The sequence below is a fragment of the Triticum urartu genome, chromosome 4, assembly GCF_003073215.2.
Source record: "Triticum urartu cultivar G1812 chromosome 4, Tu2.1, whole genome shotgun sequence".
Taxonomy (NCBI): Eukaryota; Viridiplantae; Streptophyta; class Magnoliopsida; order Poales; family Poaceae; genus Triticum; species Triticum urartu.
This window is the reverse complement of record NC_053025.1, coordinates 198,156,516-198,168,532: the sequence shown is the minus strand read 5'-3', so window position 1 is coordinate 198,168,532 and position 12,017 is coordinate 198,156,516. Positions and strand designations below refer to the sequence as shown.

At 42.8% G+C, this 12,017-nt stretch overlaps 1 long non-coding RNA gene across 2 annotated transcripts; it reads right to left on the bottom strand.

Moving 5' to 3' along the window:
* Window positions 1-4,195: 4,195 nt before the first annotated feature.
* On the bottom strand, window positions 4,196-6,202 carry LOC125551297. Of its 2 annotated transcripts, none has more exons than XR_007302388.1 (2): window positions 5,168-6,202; window positions 4,196-5,077 (listed from the first exon to the last, which is right to left on the bottom strand). It is a non-coding gene; the product is annotated as an uncharacterized LOC125551297 (long non-coding RNA). The 2 variants fall into 2 exon arrangements; XR_007302389.1 differs by having other exon boundaries at window positions 4,196-5,033.
* Window positions 6,203-12,017: the final 5,815 nt, after the last annotated feature.

The following is a 12,017-nucleotide window of genomic DNA, read 5'->3' as shown; positions in this document are numbered from 1 at the left end:
TGTATGGCCCATGACATCTTTCGGCCCATATGAGGCCCTTTGTAACTCTTGGCCCATTAATGGCCTGTGGTGAAACAGGCCCGTAATGAACAGTGTATAACTTTAAATCCATTAACGGCCCATTATTCCATTGGGTCGTTTCCAGCCCGTGTGATCTTTCGGCTTTCTCATGGACCATTTATTCTTGGGCTCATTTGCAGCATTCGGTTACTTATGACCCGTTACTAGCCTTTTCTACTTGTGGGCCAAATTCAACCCATGGTTACAATCGGCCCGTTTGTGGCCCGTTAATCCATTGGGTCTTTTTCATAGTTTCATCATATACGACTGATTAATGACGACCCGTTATGGTCGGCCCATGAACGGACAATTCCAACTCTAGCCCATTTACGACCGATAATGTGTTGTGTTGTTGGCCCATGTTTGGCCAATCGACCATACGGCCCGGAGAAGGCCCATTGATGCTACGCCCCATAGAAGGCCCGTTGTTTCTCTGGCCCGTACGAGACCCAGGGTCACTGCAGCAAATATGTAGCCCATGGTTATTGTGGCCTAGTTTTAAAAAATAGGTTATTGCGGCCACTAGCAAACCGTGGAAAAAGAACTGCCCTAACTACAAGCAAACAAATAAACAAGAAAACAAGGAAATAAATAAGCAAGCAACTTACGCTAGGCTATCACGGCTATTACACATATTACATCCACTGGGCATCAAAGTTCACCACCAGTGCAAATATAGGGAATAAAGCAGCATATCACATACACTGGTTGTCAAAGTTGGCGACCAGTGCATAGAAACACCACAGCAAAACAAGTCCACAACTGAAACCACTTCAGAAGAGCTCAAGAAACAATATCCTGGGTATCCATAATGCTGGTAAGATGCTTATCAAGCTTATGAACTTTCTCCTTTTTGGCTCTTAAATCAATCAGTGCTTGCTGTTGCACCAAAAAGTACGCATCTGAATTCCGTAGGGACTTCCTCAGTCCTTCGGCTTCCTATCGCAGAACATCTGATTAATGTCTTTCAACTTCAAGTTGAGACTCAAGAAGCCGAACTGATTCAGGCAGCGACTTCAAAAAGCTGGTGCCAGCAATAGTGGTCAGTAACTCCAACACTACATCAAGACAAGACTCCTCAGTGTCTTCAGTATTGTTTTTATCAGCTTTCTTGGAGACCAACAGGGATGTCTCACTGTCTTGAGCCTTATATACATTACTTCCTTTACCATTGCATAACAGGGTACTCTTCTCCAATATTTTATCCATATTCTGAAAGAGAAACAAACAGGCACATCACAGGTTTACCATGTTGTATATGAAACTAATTTTGGTAAACCACTTCAGTAGTAAGGTGGACAGGATAAAAGCATGAAACAAACATATATCTATGTAGTATGGTCACTTGACGGTCTATATCATTCTAGTTTATGTTGCCAAATCAAGATTAAGACGGTTCAAATCATATCTATTTAAGAGAACGCAGCATAGACAGAATATAAGTGTGGGAAACTACATAGCAATAACGACACTTGTACTGTGCATTGCATGAGAACATAACTGTTTATTCAATTGAAACTAAAATAAACATAGAGCAAGTTACAACAACAAACATGTTAAAGAAATAGGTTTAAAACATACCTGTTGCGCCATTGGAGTTTCAATTGCGTCCTTCAAATTTGAAATTAGTTGGTATGAGTAAATGCAGTGACGCAAGAGCAAATGAGTATGAACCATAGCTACGGAACTTGACCTGATAACAATTCTTCTTCTACTTTAAGCGTTGATTTGGGGTTTGGATTGGTGGTCCTCGTGCTTTGGGCACTGCAGTTGCCTTACTAACTGCTTGTGTTTGGGTGCTCTGTGGTGGAGATGGTGCTGTGTCAAGTGGAACTGGGTTACTATCTGCTTGAGTTGGGGTTAGAAGGGGTGTAGCTGGTTCTCCGTCCAACTGGGTAGGGGTACAATCTGCGTGAGTCTAGGTTATGTGTGGTGGGGCTGGTTCTTGGGCAAGTACAACTGTGGTTCTATCTGCATCGACAGGTAGCACGATATTTTCTAAAGACCGTGTTTTTACTCCCACAGATACTGCCATCACCCCATCCAATTCAAATGGCTGATAAACAAGAAAATTAATTGAGTGTATAGACATTGTAAGATAGATAGGTGCAATGGATAGTAGGGAAGAAAACATGGCATGGAATAATTCATATTTATGTTGTCTAACCAAACAGAATAACATGACATAATTTCACATATATGATGGCTAATTAAACAGGATAGCATGACACAATTTCACAGGTATGATGGCTAACTAAACAGGATAGAATGGCATACATCAAAATATGATGACTACGTAAATAGGATAACATGATATAACTATACGATGTGTCTATTAAAGTGGTTGCCATGCCATAATTCACAAACATGCCATCGATGGAAACATGATGGCATGATATAATTCACGGATAGAATGACATAATTCAAAATATGATGACTATGTAAATAGGATGAGATGATATAACTATATTATGTCTTTAGAAAATGGGTTGGCATGCCACAATTCAGATACATGCTATCTATGACAATTCAGCCGGTCTATTCTGATAATATTATCAGAATAGTTATTCTGATAACACTTCCGCACTGCAGGCTCAATGCAAGTGCACATCATTGTTTGAACCAAGTGTGCTGCAGTACTCACACGAGTGAACTTCGTGTCGAAAAAAACTGCACGCAGTGTTTTTCCGGTACTGTTTTCGCTCTAATTTTTTAACCATTTATCGGAACGAGGCGTATAATATACTATTGAAAAGCTATTGATTAGGCGCAACTTTTCCATGTTGAACACTTTTCGAGATTCCTCTCGGTTTAAGAGCAGTTTCAAAAATGGTGCGGCGAACGACGAGTGGCATCAAGCATATTTTCATGATTTTTTCTAAACTGCTCATCGGAATAAGGCAAATGATACGTCGTTGGAAAGATATCATCGAGGCGCATCTTTTTCATATCTATTATTTTCTCTAGTTCGTTATGGTTTAAGAGCAGTTTCGAATTTACTAAATCGCGGAATTTTGTTTTTTTGAAATTTTTGCAATTTTTGGTACCGTTTTTGCTTTGTTTTTGAACCGTTTGTCTAAACGAGGCATGTAATACGTCGTTCGAAAGCTATGGACAAGGCGCAACTTTCATATGTAGAAATGATTTTGAGATTCCTTACACTTTAAAATTAATTTTGAAAACGGTGCGGCTGCTGGTGAGTGACAGCGAACGTATTTTCGTAAATTTGTTCAAACCGTTCATCGGAATGATGCAAATGGTACGCCGTTGGAAAGATATCGACGAGGCACAACTTCTGCATGTAGAACACTCTCTCTAATTCATTATGCTTTAAGACCATTTTCCAAATTACCGAAATGCAGACACTGTTTTTCACGACACCAAAATCGACGAGGCGCACTGCATCAGACATAAAACTGCACTGTTTTAGTCTGAATACCACACTGCATCAGAGAGGCAAAACGTACTGCATGATTTATTTGTCATTTTTTCTAACTTTTTTATATAACAAGAGTGCACTGTTCTTTATTATTTGAGAGTGAATCGCAGACAAGGTCAAAACGCACTGCAATGTCGTCAAAAGGGGACTGCATGCATTGTGTCACTGTCGCCAAACCGCACTGCTTAGGACCGAAAACCATACTGCATCAAACGATCAAGCGAACTTCATGATTTCTTTTCTCAAACGTAAATTTTCCAAGCATATACACACCGCACTGCAATCATTTCTCAAAAGAAGTGAACCCACAGATACAATGTCTGAGTGTAGTCCACTGAACTGAAAGTGATCTTTTTCAACACGAGCAAGTGAGCTGCAAGAAAATTTCCCCACATGAAGAAGTGCACTTTGTCAAAAGCAAACTACTTTGATGTTGATGAAGTGAGCTGGATGTTCTTTTCCTACATCATTGTCGTGTCTCCGATTACGTGAGCTGGATGTTCTACTCCGATGTTGATGAAGTGCACTCTCGATCAAAAGCAAACTACTTTGATATGTGAGCTACACAGCATGGGGTGTACTGCACCAAAAAAAGTGAACCTCTCAATACAAAAAATCTGGAGATGTAACGTATGTTGAGGGGTAACCGCAGTCAATTCCAAAGTTGACTGCAAAACAACACTAGCGAGCTGCACATGTCCAAAGTTTTTATTTATTTATTAGAAGGGAATCACATACACACACAACAAGAACACCTCACGAAGATATAGGTGAAACCGCCCTCACAGCAGAAACGAACTTCTGATAGGCACACACGGGATCACCAACGAACTGCACACGAGATACAAACGAGCGACGGCTACACTACAACACAAGGAATACATTTTTTAAAGTAAAAGCTGACTGAACTGCAAACAAAACCAAATCTCAAACACACACACACACATGCCGCTGGACTACTCCACTGTTGGGTAGTTCCAAGTTTGTTGACTGCTATGATTTTTTATTTTTTCTTACGCATTTAACGACAAAGTAAACAATGATTTCTTTTCTTCTGTAGCCCCTGACGAATTGCGCGTCCACAACCGCGCCACTGCTCGCGTCGAGCGCTTGGACTGCAACAAAAAAAGTAACCTGCTCAACACACACACATACTCTAATACAAAACAATATCATTTTCACTGGCAGCACCCAGCTGAACGTGCCACAGGTAGAGAATTACATCCCTGGACGCCGTCCACTTTTGTATGTTCCCCATCCTAAGAAAACAACAAAAAATGAACCGAAGAGAAATAGTGAGTGGACTGCGTGTCTGAATAACAAATTATAATGAGGTACTGTTTTTACAGATAGCTAGTGTACTGCATGATTAGCTTTGAATACTAAAAAAAGGATGCCGCCGACCACCCTGTGGCGAACAGCAAGGAGTGGAGGAGAGAGCTGCATCCTGCAGGTGAGCGTCATGGCTCGCATGCCCGGGCGAGCTACACGCCGCACTCCTTCGCACTGCAATACCTGCCGTACCAACATTGGACTGCACGCACGAGCCATGCGTAATGTAAGACAATCGCCGGCGAACTGCACAACCCATACACGCATCAGTCCGCATCTCGCTGGACTGGAGGAGCGAACTAAGCTACAGCAGGAACGAGAGCGTGAACTTCTCACCTTCTCGTAGGGGAACAGACGCTCGCCAGGGAGCTCCTAGTCACCCACCGCACGCGCTCCGGCATGCATTGCCGCCTCAGCCAGCGCCAGCAGGCCGAGCGGACTGCATGTTATCACTATCCAACTGATCAGCAAAATTCTATTTTGACATGGGAGGAAACTTGTTTCTGGTGTGTCAAATCAAATGCAAGATGACTATGAGCTGCATGGACGTGTTCTCCAGACCGCACACAAGGAGGATGCGAACTGTAAGAAAGGGGTGTGGGCAGAAGATGCACATCACCCGAACGAGAGGCGAGGTCCCCATCTTCGACTGCATAAACGCCGGTGGTCAATGAGGGAACAGTGAACAGCAAAAAAAGCCTTCTGGTTGCGCCTGCCTGTCATGAGGTGGAGTAGGGCATGAGGTGGAGCACCCTCCTCCCCCACGATGGTGAAGAAAACCCAACGATGTCAGATCCACGGCAGAGAGAAGTGGTTGGGGTCGTGCCCGCCGGATCCACGTCGGGGGAAGGAGGCCGGTTGCAGCGGACCCAATGGTCATCGCCGTCACCCACTGGATCCACTGGTCACGAGCCACGTGCTTGGAGAAGGAGGGCCTTCCACCGGCGCTTAGCAGGAGGGAGGTGCAGGGGCAGCCGGATCTCGCCGGACCCGATAGGGCTGCGGCGGTTGGACTGCCTGGTCACCTCGGGATGATGAACCGGGCGGCGATGCGCGGGTCCGCGTGGACGGTGGTGGCTCTAGTTGCGCTCGGGATTGGAGGTGGCTGGGCGGGGCGGCGAAGATCCACGGACGGCGGCGCGACCCCCGGACGGCAGAAACAAGTGGAGGTCGAGGATGGACCGGGAGGAAGGTGGGGGTCATGGGGGAGAGCAGAGTGGGACGGCGCCGGGGAGGTGGGCTACAGCGGCGAGGCGTAGGTGGTGCAGTGGCAGGGGGATTCGAGGGAGTTGGTGCGGTGGTGGGGAGGGAGGGAGACGAAGAAAATGGGCACGAGGGAGATGTGGGAGGCGTGGGGGTGGCCGGGTTTGTTTCTTTAGATGGTTATGCTGGCTGGTGTGGGTGCGGGTCGGGAGTGTTATCAAAATAACAGGTGGGTGCTATCAGAATAAAGTTTTAAGGGGTGTTATTATAATAGACCCATCCTATATATATGTATATATATATATATATATACTAAGCAAGTGAGCAGAGGGCAATCACATATATGATCTGTCAACTAAGGAGATGGCATTCAATATTGTGTATATGATGTAAGAACTAATCATTGCAAGACAACATATGCATGATATGAGTAATTTAACCCTGCCAAGTTTGAGCATACACCTCAGGGGGAGAATAGGACTAGTCATCTGCCTCTGAATCCTCCTCTGAGGAGCTATCTGTAACCAACAAGATATTTGCTTTAGCAGGTAGCATTGTCTGCTCTGAAGACCTTGTTTTCACTTCAGATCTCTCCATCACCAAATCAAATGGCTAATGCACAGGAAGAGCAGTTGAATATACAAACATTGTTGACAAATGCAATGTGTAATAAAAAAAGGACGGCATGATATAATTCACATGTATGACGCTTGGCTAAACAGCATGACATTGCATAATTGACATACATAATGCCTTGCAACAAGATAGCATTGCATAATTCACATATATAATGTCTTGCAACAAGATGGCATTGCAAAATTCACATACCTGGTAATTAGGCACTAAATAGGTGGCATTCGCACAAAGCATGTCTAAACTAAGCAAGTGGCATGCCAATGCAAGACACCATATGCACGATATGAGAAATATAACCCTGCCAAGTTAGAGCGTGCACCTCGGGGGGGGGGGAATAGAACTGCTCATCTGTCTCTGAATCCTCCTCTGAGGAACTATCTATAACCAACAAGACATGCGCCTCGTCAGATAGCATTGTTTGCTCTAAATACCTTGTTTCCACTCCATATTTTTCCATGACCGTGTCGAATGGCTGATGCACATGACGAGTAATTGAATGTACTAAAATTGTTGACAAATTTAATATGTGATAAAAATTGATGGCATGATATAATTCACATATAAAATGACTGGCTAACCAGGGTGGCATTGTAAAATTCACATATATGATGCCTGGCAAAACAAGATGGTATTGCATGATTCACATATACGATAAAGAAACTAAACAGATGGCATTCACACAAAACATGTCTAAACTAAGAAGATGACATATTTGATGTATAAAGTAAGCAATGCAAGGCACCCATATGCATGATATTACCAACATCAGCATGCCAACTTAGAGCGAAGATCTCAGGGAGTAAATAGGAGTTGTCTTCTCCTTCTGAATCCCCCTCAGAACATTTATCTTCATCTTGATTACAATCCAAAATGGCTGGAGGGGGTGCCTTTGCGCCCACCATGGAGCGACGTCTGGATGAAATTTTATTGACATGCAAGGCTCATCTCTTTTGCTCTACAGGTTTAGTTCCGTTGTGTACAATAACTGACACGCATAGGAATAAAACATAGTGAGATTATGTAAGGAGTGCATGCACAAATCCGTACTGATGGTAGCAAACTATGGATAGATCCAAAACCAATGATAGCAGGCAAATAATAGCTTTATTTAAAAAATACAGATAATGGCTCCTTTAATGTTTGTTTCCACCCAACATGAAACTCATAGTAGACACCTAAGATTAACCAGATAGTAGACAGATAGTATTGATTGCTGCCCCAATATGTACCCCATAACCATTTAAAAACTCAAGTTTGAGCATTAGTTTGGACCTGACTCGGATTCTAATTGGTGAACAGGATCATAAAGTAGCATGTCATCATATTATCAATGCATAACATAAGCAAACATGAAAAGTGCGACCTCTCTTGCAGACTAGTGTAGTCCTCAAGGTCATCTACTTAGTTGATAATGGTAATGAAGTTGTCATGGCTGCTGGCAGTGGGTAAGAAGATCTAAGGCAGCGAAAGACAGTCTGGAGGGCGGATCCCAGTTGTGGTGGACCCTTCCATCATTGGAGCAGCTGAGCTTAGGTGGAACACAGCGCAGTAGGAGCGGGACAAACCACACAAGGTTTTCTTTGACACATATTTGTAACAGAAGTAATTGTGTAAGGGCTTGTTTGAATTTGAGGATTCTAACAATGCAGGGATAGGAAATACATAGGAATAGGATAGGAATGAAAGTGCCAAACAGAGAATTTAAAATCACAGGATTTCTGCCAATATGGGTGTTTGGTTCACAAGAATTTGAAGATCACAGGATACAAAGAAGAATGGTGAGATTAAGTCAAACCACAAGAAAATGTACGGTTGGTTATAATGCTATTATGCTACTATCTCTTGGTCTTGTGCTTCATGAATAGGAATTTGAAAAGGAGGACAAGTGGATATTAAAATTCCTACGGTTTTTCTTTCAGGGAGACACTAAATGAACAAATCCTACAGTTTTCCTTTGCTCCATTCCTTTAAACCAAATGCATGAGTAGTAGTGCCATAGGAAACTTTCCAATTCGTATGTTTTTCCTTCACTTTTCCTTTCTAGCGTTGGCGGTTCTAGAAGGCAGGCTTGAGCAAGGAAAAGCCTACACTCAAAAAATGTTTTTGTGCTACTTCTACTACTCTGGACCCAGGCCACTTCCCTACTAGCTCAACTCCCAGGCCCATCTACAAATGCACAGCTCAGATGCGCAGAGATAAATAATGATGGCATTCAAGAGAGTCCATCACGGACAGCTAAGTTGCATGGTACCTCACTACTTGTCATATAGTAGGAGAAACTAATCGTATTTCACGTTACTACGTGTGCTCAGTGGACAATATATATAACATGTAGAGATTCAACAAGTGTACAACCTCTTTGGCAAAGCCATGTCGATCTCGGCGTGATTGGATCGGTCGGTGAGGATGCTCCGGCTGATTTGGTTGTCGGAGGAGGGGAAGAAAATCTTAGGCATCTAGAGATGGAGCCCGGGGTACTGCTCCGCTGTGATGGAGGGTTTCGTCGTTGGAGCAGCTCCGGTGAGTTGTATGACGGCGAGGCTGAAGCAGGACAAGAGAGTCAATGTTAACCTGAGTGGAATTCTAATAGCATCTCCAATAGATGACATAAAATACATAACCACAGAGTGCTAGATATAAAATACATCAGCCGCTCATCTCTGAACTTAACTGTCGAAGCTAAATTTAACTGTCGAAACTAAATTTAACAGTCGAAACTGAATTTGGTGGTCGAAAGTGATTTTTACTTTCGAAATGGAACGCACTAGTAGCAGAAAAGCAATAGCAGCAGCAGCGCGTGCGAGAGTCGGGGCAGCTGGTCATGTAGCAGCATCTCGGGTAGCACCTGCAGGGGCTCGAGGGAGAGCAGGATCTGCTACTCGTGCGGCAGCAGAGCGCAAGAGTAGAGCAGCAGCGCAAGCAGGAGCAAGAGCGAGAGCAGCAGCACAAGCAAGAGCAAGAGCGAGAGTAGCATCACAAGCACGAGGAAGAGCAAGAGCAGACTGGGCAGGTGATACATCTCCAATGTATCTACTTTTCCAAATACATTTTCCCTTGTTTTGGACTCTAACTTGCATGATTTGAATGGAACTAACCCGGACTGACGCTGTTTTCAGCAGAATTGCCATGGTGTTATTTTTGTGCAGAAATAAAAGTTCTCAGAATGACCTAAAAATTCACGGAGACACGTTTTGGAATTAATAAAAATACTGGTGAAAAAATCGGCATCAGTGGGGCGACACGCTGTCCACGAGGGTGCAGGGCGCCCCCCTGGGGCGCGCCTCCATGCCTCGTGGGCCCCCTGAGACTCCACCGACGTCAACTCCAACTATATATATATTCTAGTTCAGGGAGAAAAATATCAGAGAGAAGGATTCATCGTGTTTTACGATACGGAGCCACCGCCAAGCCCTAATCTTCATCACGAGGGCTGATCTAGAGTCTGTTCGGGGCTCCAGAGAGGGGAATCCATCGCCATCGTCATCATGAACCTTCCTCCATCACCAATTTTATGATGTTTTCCATCGTGCGTGAGTAATCCCATCGTAGGCTTGTTGTACAGTGATGGGTTGGATGAGATTTACCATGTAATCGGGTTAGTTTTGTTAGGGTTTGATCCATAGTATCCATTATGTTCTAAGATTGATGTTGCTATGACTTTGCTATGCTTAATGCTTGTCACTAGGGCCCGAGTACCATGATTTTAGATCTAAACCTATTATGTTTTCATGAATATATGTGAGTTCTTGATCCTATCTTGCAAGTCAACAGTCACCTACTATGTGTTATGATCCTGTAACCCCGAAGTGACAATAATCGGGACCACAACCTGTGATGACCGTAGTTTGAGAAGTTCATGTATTCACTAAGTGTTAATGCTTTGGTCCGGTGCTCTATTAAAAGGAGGCCTTAATATCCCTTAGTTTCCAATAGGACCCCGCTGCCACGGGAGTGTAGGACAAAAGATGTCATTCAAGTTCTTTTCCAATAGCATGTATGAGTATATTCAGAATACATGCCTACATTACATTGATGAACTTGAGCTAGTTCTGCGTCACCCTATGTTATAACTATTGCATGAGGAATCGCATCCGACATAATTATCCATCATTGATCCATTGCCTACGAGCTTTTCACATATTGATCTTTGCTTAGTTACTTTTCCGTTGCCACTTTTACGATTGCCACAAAAACTACTAATGTTACTTTTGCCACTGTTACTGTTACTTCCATACTACTTTTCTACTAAATACTTTGCTGCAGATATTAAGAGTTTTAGGTGTGGTTGAATTGACAACTCAACTGCTAATACTTGAGAATATTCTTGGGCTCCCCTTGTATCGAATCAATAAATTTGGGTTGAATACTCTACCCTCGAAAACTGTTGTGATCCCCTATACTTGTGGGTTATCAAGAATATTTTCTGGCGTTGTTGCCGGGGAGCATAGCTCTATTCTTTGAGTCACTTGGGATTTATACCTGTTGATCACTATGAGGAACTTGAAAGATGAAAGAACCAAGATTTTTCCCTCAACTACGAGGGGAGGTAAGGAACTACCATCTAGCTCTGCACTTGATTCTCCTTCTGTTTTGAGTAAACATGCGACAACTACTCCTGCTATGGATTCTGAAATGTCGCATGTTATTGATGATGCCACTTCTGCTATTCATGATGCTTATAATGAAAGTACTTATATGCTTGATAATACTGTGCCATTAGGTGAATTTCTTGATTACCAACTTGCTAGAGTTAGAGAGAATGAAATTATTGAAAAAGATAATATTGATGAAAGTGATGATGAAGATTCTCACCCTAAATATGAATTGCCTGATGTGCCTGAGGGTTATGTTGTGGATGAAGAAATTGCTAGAGACCTTTTTGCTTGCAAAGATAGATATGATCTTAAGAAACTGTTAGCTAAGCTAAAAGAAAAGTCTTTGAATGCTAGAATGAAATATGACCCTACTTTTGCTACTTCACCTATCTGTATTTCTCATAAGAATTATGATTTCTCTGTCGATCCTGAGTTAATTACTTTGGTTGAATCTGATCCTTTTTATGGCTATGAATCTGAAACTGTTGTGGCACATCTTATTAAATTGAATGATATAGCCACCTTATTCACTCATGAGGAAAAAATTCATTACTACTATATCCTTAAGTTATTTCCGTTCTCATTAAAGGGTGATGCAAAAACATGGTTTAATTCTCCCGCTGTTGGTTGCGTGCGTAGTCCCTAGGATATGATTTATTACTTCTCTGCTAAATATTTCCCTGCTCATAAGAAACAAGCTGCCTTAAGGGAAATATATAATTTTGTGAAAATTGAATAAGAGAGTCTCCCAC